Below are 10,529 nucleotides of genomic sequence, written 5' to 3' on the forward strand. Positions count from 1 at the left end.
AATGATTCATACTAATGTACTATTTTGCCTACAGAAATTTTTTCTTATAGAAATTTTTTTTGAGACACAGTCTTGCTCTATTGCCCGTTAGAGTGCAGTGGTGTCATCATAACTCACAGCAACTCAAACTCCTGGGCTCAAGTGATCCTCCTGCCTCAGCCTCCCCAGTAGTTAGGACTATAGGCACACACCACTGTGCCCAGCTACTTTTTCTATTTCTAGTAGAGTCAGGGTCTTGCTCTTGCTCAGGCTGGTCTCCAACTCATGAGCTCAAGCAATCCTCCTGCCTCGGCCTCCCAGAGTGCTAAAATTACAGGTCCCAGCTATGGCCCTATATATGTCTTAAAATCTTTAATTTGTAAAAAAGAATTGAAAAGCTTTGCCTCATGTCAAGAAAATTTCTGGAATCAAAAATCAGATAGAGGCTGGCCCTCCTAAAAGCACCTTCTCACTCCTTCTTGAATTTATATCTGGTTCAGCCTGCCTGACTCCATTCCAGCCTCCACCATGTCCATTATGGTGTCCCAAAAGTCCTGCAAGGGGTCCATCTCTGTCCCTGGGGTGTTCAGCAGTCCCTCATACACCAGCAGACTCAGTACATGTATCCGTTCCTTGAACTTCTCCCAGGTAAGCAGCAGCAGCAGCTTCAGACATGGCCTGGGCATCGGCATGGGTCTGCATGGAGGCTATGCCAGGGCCATTGGTATAGGATGCATCCCAGCCATCATGGTGAACAATAGCCTGCTGAGTCCCCTCTAGCTGGAGGTGGACCCCAACATCCAGGCCGTGCGAAACCAGGAGAAAGAAGAGATCAAGACCCTCAACAAGAAGTTTGCCTCCTTCATTGACAAGATGCAGTTCCTGTAGCTGCAGAACAAGATGCTGGAGACCAAGTGGAGCCTCCTGCAGCAGCAGAAGATGGCTCAGAGCAACACGGACAGCATGTTTGAAAGCTACATCAACAACCTTCCTCCGGAGCTGTACTCACTGCGCCAGGACAAGCTGAAGCTGGAGGTAGAGTTTGGCAACATGCAGGGGCTTGTGGAGGACTTCAAGAATAAGTATGAGGATGAGATCAACAAGCATACAGAGACAGGGAATGAATCTGTCCTCATCAAGAAAGATGTGGATGAAGCTCACATGAACAAAGTAGAGCTGGAGTCTCACCTGGAAGGGCTTGCTGATGAGATCAACTTCCTCAGGCAGCTGAATGAAAAGGAGATCTGCGAGCTGCAGTCCCAGATCTCAGACATATCTGTGGTCCTGTCCAAGGACAACAGCCTTTCCCTGGATATGGATAACATCATCGCTGAGGTCCATGCCCAGTACAAGGAGATTGCCAACTGCAGCTGGTCTGAGGCTGAGAGCATGTGCCAGACAAAGTATGAGGAGCTGCAGGTACTGGTTGGGAAGCACGAGGATGAACTGCAAAGCACCAAGATGGAGATCTCTGACATGAACAGGAATATTAGCCAGCTCCAGGCTGAGATCGAAGGTCTCAAAGGCTAGAGGACTTCCCTGGAGACAGCCATTGCAGATGCTGAACAGCATAGAGAGCTGGCCATTAAGAACACCAGTGCCAAGGTGGATGAGCTGAATGCTGCCCTGCACAGAGCTAAGCAGTCATGGTGTGGCAGCTGCGGAAGTACCAGGAGCTGATGAACGTCAAGCTGGCCCTGGACATCGAGATCACCACCTACTACAAGCTGCTGGTGGGTGAGGACAGCCAGCTGGAGTCTGGGATGCAGAAAAGACCACCAGTGCAACTCAGGTGGGCTGAGCTCGGTCTACAGGGGCCTCACAAGCCCTGGCCTCAACTATAGCCTGGGCCCCTTCCAGCCCAGCTTTGGCTCTGATGTGGTTCCAGCTCCTTCAGCTGAACCAGTTCCTACAGGGGCATAGTTGTGAAGAAGATCAAGACCCATGATGGGAAGGTGGTGCCCAAATCCTTTGATATCCTGACCAAGTGAACAGCCAGTGAGGCCCCTCCAGCCTACCCCCCAACGTGGCTGCCCCAGAGCCTGTTGGGGGAGGCAACTGTGCCCAGGAGCACAGGGAACAAGAGACCAACCTGAGGCTCAGCCCCAGCCCTCAGCCCACATTTAGGGGGAGTTTATTGCCTGGGGTGCCCCTTCTTATCCATGCTCCCAACTAAAAACCAACTCAATTGCTTTTTTTCCAATATAAAGCCTCAGCTAGCTCTGTCAATAAATAAATAAATAAATCAGGTAGAGGCCAGGTACGGTGGCTCATGCCTGTAATCCTAGCACTTTGGGAGGCTGAGGCGGGAGGATTGCTTGCAGTCAGGAGTTCAAGACTATCCTGAGCAATATAGTGAGATCCTGTCTCTACAAAAAATAGAAAAATTAGTTGGGCATGGTGACACATGCCTGTAGTTCCAGCTACTTGGGAGGCTAAGGTAGGAGGATCACTTGAGTCCAGGAGTTTGAGGTTGCTACTATACTCCAGCCCTAGCAACAAAGTGAGACCCTGTCTCAAAAAAAAAAAAAAATCAGGTAGATAAGTGCACATCAAATTAGGAGTGGATAAAGAAAATGTGGCTGACTCAATTTAAACATAATATTTTAGGGTCCCAAATATCAGGCCTTTAGCGAAAAAGAATAATGGCATTACTAGCTGTTCCCTTTACTTCCCCAATGCTTAATCTATTCCTCCATTATATCCTTCTATCTAGCTTTCTTTCATATCCTTATGCTCTCTTCATTCATCATTTCCCTGGGAAATCATTTAACATATTCTTTGTCTTTCTATGTTTCTAAATCCTGATAATTAAAGACCAGAAAGCAGAAATCTTTGTAAAATCTCAGTGTCCTCTCCTCCTTCTGTACTACCATCCTTGACCTGAATAGACACCACCCACCTGCCCAGGTACTAGAGCACTGGAAACATACACACAAACACACACACACCGCTTTAGAAATAAGCTAATTAACTCTTTCATGATCCACCTAAATTATTATAGTCAAATTGATACGTGTGCACTTTCTATTATAAATTAGAAAACTCTTTGGTGTGGCAGGATGTCCACTGACAATTAAAAGACTTCCAGAAAGTCAGCTTTAAATTTCTTCTTAATTGCTTGTCATCACTGAACAAGCCTCTTAACTTTCCTCGACTTTCCTTTGCTCAACTGACTCTAAACAGCCCATAATATTCCAGAAAAATTGTTGTGGGCAATTCAATAAAGTGAAACATGTGAAGGTACACTATAAACCATAAAAAAAAAAGCTATCAAAATAAAAACTATTTTTTCATTATATTTTTCAACAGAAGATTTTCCTTCAAGTTCACTTAAGGACCCAATCAAATATGAATGTGCATGTTTATGTACTAGTTCTAAAAACCCCAATTAGAAGAAAAAGACAATGTCTTGAAGAAATGATAAAATTTCAAGATATTGAAGGTACACTGGATATCTCCTATGTATATCCTGGGAGCCCCACCTCTGAAAATGAAGATTTGGTTGGCTCAGTTATCTGTTTAAAGGAGAAGAAAAAAAATGGAGAAGATGATATATATATATATTATATATAATGTATATAATCAGAGAGAGAGAGAGAGAGAGAGAGAGAAATGTCTGGGGGGGGGGGCAGAGGAAGGAGGGAAGAAAGAGAGTATGTGCCTTGGCTTCATTTGTTAAATCTCTCTCAAGAAAAGAGCAGGACACAAGAGTATAAAACAGAATATTCCTGAGTCTGGCAATTCTGACTAAACACTCTGAGGATTTCTTATAAAAAGACCCAACTCTAATGCTACTTCTGCAGTATTCCTGATGACCTAGTGTCTTTTGATGAATGTTAAGTATTAAGTTGCTTGTTTTTTGTTTTGTTTTTTTTTACTCCTAAACAAAGAGCCCAAATGCATTGCCTGTGCTTCGCTTTCTTTAATGCCACTATTGTGCAGGGATTCACTCAGCAAGCCAGGGGAATAGCGTGTGGGTATTGAATACAAAGAGGCAGCGGGTTCCAAATGCAGCCTCCAAAAGACGAGGCTGTCTCCACACTCCACATGGGATGGAATAAAACTGTGTTTTGTCCAAAATTAAAAAGCCTGACCTGCGGGTCCTTAGAGGAGAAAAAGATTTCCTACAAAGGTGACATCTGGATTCTCTCCTTGGTTCTGCTACTACTGCTGTTTTTACCACCATTTTCTATATTCCCATTCCTTTACTGCAATTGTCAAAATTTAGGTTTGAAAATGTTTTATTCTGTTCTCTTATACAAAACGGTCGAGGGGAGGGGAATGCTTATGATTTCTCAAATCTATGTATTCATCTTATTTTAAAAGAGTTTAAAGGCCACACCATTTCTTCCAGAAATTTTAATAAGCATATAGGAATGGCCAGCTGGCTAATCCTGAGAATATCCCTCCTCCTGGTTCATTTTATAGAAAGATCCTGTGGTCAGGAAATATAAAGCTTTCAACACATTGACCACAGCTAGGATTATAGCCTCATATGGTAGAGCTATTTCCCACTGTCTTTTTCTGGGTGTTGTCAATATCCAACCATCCTCTCACGAGTGTTGAAGTCACCTTCAACCCTTCTCACTGGGGAGAACTTCAAGACTGACTGCACTAATGAGGGAGTCTGGAATTGAGACATTACATGTAAATCCATCACTGTGATTAAACTTAGCATGCACACTGTGTGTGCTTGGTAGTTTCAAAGAGCCTAGCTATTAAATGGCTTCATATTTTTATACCTTTTGGCACCCTCATAAAAGGACTTAAGGAAACAGAATTTTTCCTCCACAGCTACAGATTGACTAAGGCAAATCTATGCTAAGAAGCTATAAAATAATTTGAAATGTCTCAGGTTCATTGATAAGTCAGTAGCTCCGCAGAATACTTTTAAATGTATAAAACATATATATTAATAAGGTTATACATGTATGCAAAGGCAAATATATGGTGCAAAAACTATTAAGTTGCAAATAAAGTAAGACCTTGTTAATTCAGACTCACTTAAATGAGAATTTCTGATCTACCCAAGGTCTGGCTAAGCAGAAGTCTGCCTTTACCATATTGGAGAAAAGACTTGCTGAACAAATCACTACTGTAAATAAAGATTACAGGGACAGTATATAAACTGTTTAAGAGAATACACTGTTTTTAGTATCCTCAAGCACTTGAGGAGCACCCATTTACACACAGATAATTGACAGTATAATTACAAAGCATTCTTATGTATTACTCAAAGTAGGCGCTCTAAGGACCTCTAAAAGGAATCTTTAATTATTGTAGGTTCACTTCTCTTATATTCTTGAAAGAAGTAAGCTGCATCCTTTTTAAATATTCTATAGTTCAAACTTCTCACAAATGGAAGCACATATTTCTGTAGCTAATGTAAATTAATAAGTTGTTAAAAATATATATTATGCTATGTTAATATGCTAGATTTGTTGTTTTTGCTTTTCAAGTACTTTAAGAAAACTTGGTGTTTGCATATTTGTATGATATATATGGATGCATGCTTACATTGATAATATAAGTATGGTAGTATGGAATGATAGAAAGAACACTGAACTTACTAGCTATGCCGCCACTATCCTGCAAGATGAGCTTAGGTCTCAACTTGTGCCCAGGTTTCCTCACCTGTAAAATCAGGAGAAGTGCTTTTATACCCATCTTACCTCTCAGTCTTGTCGTAAAGTGGCATGCAAATATGTTATAATTATTTCTCTGTATAATGGATATTTATCTTCGATTTAGAAGGAAATGTGAATGAAGCACACCATACCATTATAAAATATCCACATATACATTTCAAGTTAATTTACCTGAAGAATATACTATGTCCTAGCTTAGGGTTAAACTAGGGTAAATGAAATTGAAGCAATCTATAAACACCTACTCATTCAATTTACCATCTAGAATGCAGAGTTAGGAATTGAAACCAAACGATATTTTAGCAATTCGTGGAAATCTTTTAGGTTTTAAAAATCTTTGTGATTCATTGTGTCAGTAAGTGCAGTGTAAATGAAAATCTCACAAATGTACAAGGTTTAGGAAACACAGGATGGGCCAGTCCTAATGGGGGACTAAACAGCAGATGAAACAGTATGCCCAAACAGAGACCCCTGTAACCTGGTTCATCTGCTCTAAGTTAGCAAGGTACCTAGCACAGTGGCTAGCACACAGGAGGCACTCAACTATTATTTGTTGTACTTTAATTTCTCTTGGTGAGCTATCAGCTAATGTTAGATAGATCTGCAAATGCAGGTGCAACATACTTGCTCTCAAGGACAAAATACTGTAAATTTCACAAGGTGAAGGACCAAGTGTGTCTTATTTACTGGTGTTTCCTCAGATTTTAGAACTTAGTGACAACTACTCAGTAAGTATCTGTTGAAAAAAAAGAAGATGAACAATTAATATATGCCATGTTTTACGTAAGTTGATTATGACATAGTTTTAACATTCAAAGTTTATAATATGAAGTGGCCAGAGAAACAGACTTTTGTAGAACTATGGGACAATGGGTTAAATAGCATATTATGAAATAAAGTGCTCTGAGAACATAAAGCATTGTTTTGCTATCCCAGTTGCACATTAGAATCACCTGGGGATCTTTTGAAGCAATACCAGTGTACCAGATCAAATAAATCTAAGGATAGGGTATAGAGATCAATATTTTTTTAAACTCGCCCTAGGTTATTCTAATGTGCAGCTGAGGTCAAGAACTGTGGACAAAGTTAAAAAGGAATAATCACAACAGGAAGTAAAGGAATTAGGGAAGAAAGTTTTCTCAGATGAGGTGATATTTCTACTGGGCCTGTTAATCTCTGTGATTCACCAAGCTCCCAAAATGCTAAATTTTTTCCCCTTCCAAATTTTCAACAGAGTGTCTTCTCTTCAGGAACATGAAGACCTGTTTCTCCAATGTACTGCTCTTCCTGAACCTTGAAGTTCTAAATCCTAAAGACTTTAAGTGACGTATGAGAGTCTTAAAAGTCCCAAATTATACCTCACTTAGGAGAAAGAGTCAATGTCTCAACCTAGAGCAAGGCTGGAAGAAAACAAAGAACAGAGACCTTGTGGTTCCCAAGTGGATGAACTGTCTGATATTCTCTAATTTTCTTCATTCAGGAGTTCTTCACATGTATAAAGCCTGTGGGGTTTCATGATTTAATGAGGCCTGGTGTGATCTAAGTCTAAGAAGTGAAAGCATTATCTTTCTCTGTTATGAATTTCAGTCATGTTCACAGTTATATTAACTTACAATAACTTTTATTTATAATAATTAGTGAACAACCTGTTCCACCATATTGGAAAGGGAAACAATGGAGTTCTTCATCTCATTGTCCTGACCTTCCAATCTAAACCAAGTTGAAGGAACAATTTTTGCCCTCTTCTTGCAAGTAATGCTAAAAATTGTGATACCAAAATGATCCACTGTAAAGGATTTGTTTTTAAGATATTATATTTTGGTCCTATGGGATCAGAATTTTTTTAAGCTCTCTTTCTGAAAAACCATTGAAATATATATTGGGAAAAAAATGACACTAATGTCTAAAATAAAAACCCGAGCTCTAATATCTATTGTAGAGGAAAGAGTACTTTGGAGCCAAAGTTTCAGTTGCAGTTCTACCAGGAGTAACGTGCATGAGGTCAGACAGGCCATTCTCTGAGCATCCGTAAAATGAAGTGAGCAGACTGATGATGTTAAAAGAATCCCTTCCATGCTAGCTGTTTATCCTATTTTAAACTCAACATATTAACAACAGTTTCCAAATGCATCCATGACAAGCAACAGTATATCTTGAGATAAGAAAATGCTAAGCATTTCCCTAGTGCTTTCAATCTTTGTTTATAGATTTCAACATTAAAAAAACCCTGAAGTTTGATTTCACTACCACCAACTTTGGACAGGGACTTTTATGTGTCACTCTAAGTACCTTATCACCGAGGCAGTTCTACCTGGCCAAATTATGAAGAATCCTGAAAGATTATATACATTAATTTTGATGAGTATAGATAGCCCATATGGACTTTATCACTCCCTGGAAATTTTTTCTACACCATTATTGCTTATCTAAATGAAATAGTCATAGCTCATGTGCTTTATTTCACTGCCTAAGGAAGGCTGTGTGTGGATAAAATAAGGAGGTTGCTAGGCAGTAGAAGGAAACACACAAAAGGTACTGTTATCATTACTGTTTTAGGTCCCATAATCCTTATTCAAGGACTATAAATCAATGGATAAAAAAGACACCGGAGTAGAATGAATGACAGGACAGGTCAGTCCTAAAGACAGCATACTTTCAGGCTTACTATCCATGGATCCAACAAGTGTAATCAATTCAACTGTACGCTTATAGACCTAACCAGAGCCTAAGAGAATTCATGACTACTAATGCCTATGTAAACTCAGAAAAAGTACTTTTGAGGTATATAAACTGCTTCCTCCTCCATTATATATAGTCTCTTATTAATGAAATTTAAAATATTACCTACAGAGTCTATAAACTCCTTGGTATAAGCCCTATGTGGCCAGGTGCTTATGGACCTAAAGACTTGTCAAGGAATCAGCTGACTAGAAAAGGAATATAACATGCATTTGATTGGCATCATGAATTATATTACTAAAGCAACCCAGGGTATGGATGATGGCAGGTCCAAAGGAGAATTAAAATCACCCAAATCTTCCCTATAGCTGAGAAGGGCCACAAAGGACCTAACTGATTATAAGGTTAGAAATTACTTTTTCAAGTTCCCATCTGGAGGCATGTTTGTTTCTTGCTGTGTAAGTTTGCTCCTAAGTTCTTCAATGGCCTGTTTTGAAAGGGTGCAACTGAAACAAATGCCTCTGTCTTAAGGACTTAAAAAAAAATCATTGAAAACAATGTAGGGATATAAATGTCTCTGCCCACAGCCAAGATAAAAAATGCAAAGTCTGGGCCACCTTGCCTTTAATTTTCTAACTGCTGTTTTGTAAGGCTGTGTCATGCTTCTCAGTTCAAACACGCTTTGGCTCTTTATTATTCATGGACCTTTTTCTCAGTCAGTGGTGTTGAATAATAAAACAGCCCAGGATCAAATGGGCCAATTCTCCACGCCTGACACCAACTGCTACTGTTCGCTGGGCTCTGCCAAGCGTTGCCTCTGATAATGAGTGGGATTTGGTTAAACAGTAAATTAATGAATAATGAAATATCCAGGTTGATCAGTTAGAGAGCACGCTTGCTTTGCCCTGGGCTAAACGCTTGGGGCAGAAATTACTCTCAAACGGCACTTGCCTGGCTGCTGGTCTGGATAACTATTTTACAGCCTATTGCTTGACAGAATGCTGGGGAAGGGGGAGTCAGTAGGGAAGAGGAAAGTAAGGACGGAGTTATTAACAGGAAAAAAAAAAGGTGGAAGAGAGGAAGAATAACCTAGTTATCACCTTGTAGGTTTCTAATCTGCATGTGTAAGAACAAAGTCACAAATATGATCTGGAGAAGTCAGAGTTCCAAAATTCCCAACACATGTTTAACATCAAGGAGAAATGATGAGTGAAAACAGTCTTCTGTGTGTGCTTGCACACATCTGTGATTAAATCTAGAATGATTCAACTGCAAACTCATGTTTCGGTGCCCACGTTGGAGTAATGACATACATGCAGGGAAGCCATTCGGTATCTGGTTGACAGGAAAACTCTACCCTCACTTTAAGGTTTCATGCTCTGGTTATTTGACACACCACCTTCTACAAATTTTTGAACATTAAAAATAGGATGGCTTTTCCAAATGACCTCCATTAGGAAAAAGTTTAACTGCAATTGTGATTCCAGGGGATATACAGAGATAGAGATAGAGAAATACAGATACAGAGATATTTTGCCACTTTTCAACCTTAACCCCACAAGTTTTAAATTGTTACATAGTATCATACGTGCACATGTAATGGTTTGCTCATTCAAGATCAGAGGTATGTACTTTCCAAGAAACAAATGTTGGTTCATCAAAAATTCACTGTCCAGTGTCATAAGAACAGTATGTACTGAGAAAATGTGTTACTTCACTCTTGAAATTTGTTTTGGAGAAAAATTTCTCTAACTGGTTATCTCTGGAATATCTTATTCTTTCAGATCTTTGACCCTTTCAAATGAGCTGGAGATTAGTAGAGTTTTCAGTTTTACACATTGCAGAATGAAACACTTTTCAACAAATTGATTAACATGTAGTGAGTGAGTGTGTTTTGTCAACTTTGGGTTTGGTTTGATTTTAGTTTGTTTTTAGGTGCAAGAAAGAGAAATGCTTTCACAAAATTGGTGTGAAAGTGACAATGCATTCAGGAGCCTAATGTAACAGTCCTCACAGCTGGAAATAAACCCAGAACAAGGTTGTAGAGAGGTGAACATTATCTTCTTTTCCTGATATAAGGTGGCAAATGCTGGAATTGTAAAAAGCAAACAAAAACCTGCCCACTAACTAATAAATATGGGGAAGAAAAGAACAATATGAATTACCTATAGCTTCGGTGTGTCTGATTACTACAATCCGTTCCTCAGAGCCTGCTAAGCA

At 39.7% G+C, this 10,529-nt stretch overlaps 1 pseudogene; it reads left to right on the forward strand.

Moving 5' to 3' along the window:
* Positions 1-501: 501 nt before the first annotated feature.
* On the forward strand, positions 502-1,970 carry LOC105869166 (keratin, type II cytoskeletal 8 pseudogene; annotated as a pseudogene).
* Positions 1,971-10,529: the final 8,559 nt, after the last annotated feature.

Source organism: Microcebus murinus, chromosome 5 (assembly GCF_040939455.1).
Source record: "Microcebus murinus isolate Inina chromosome 5, M.murinus_Inina_mat1.0, whole genome shotgun sequence".
Taxonomy (NCBI): domain Eukaryota; kingdom Metazoa; phylum Chordata; class Mammalia; order Primates; family Cheirogaleidae; genus Microcebus; species Microcebus murinus.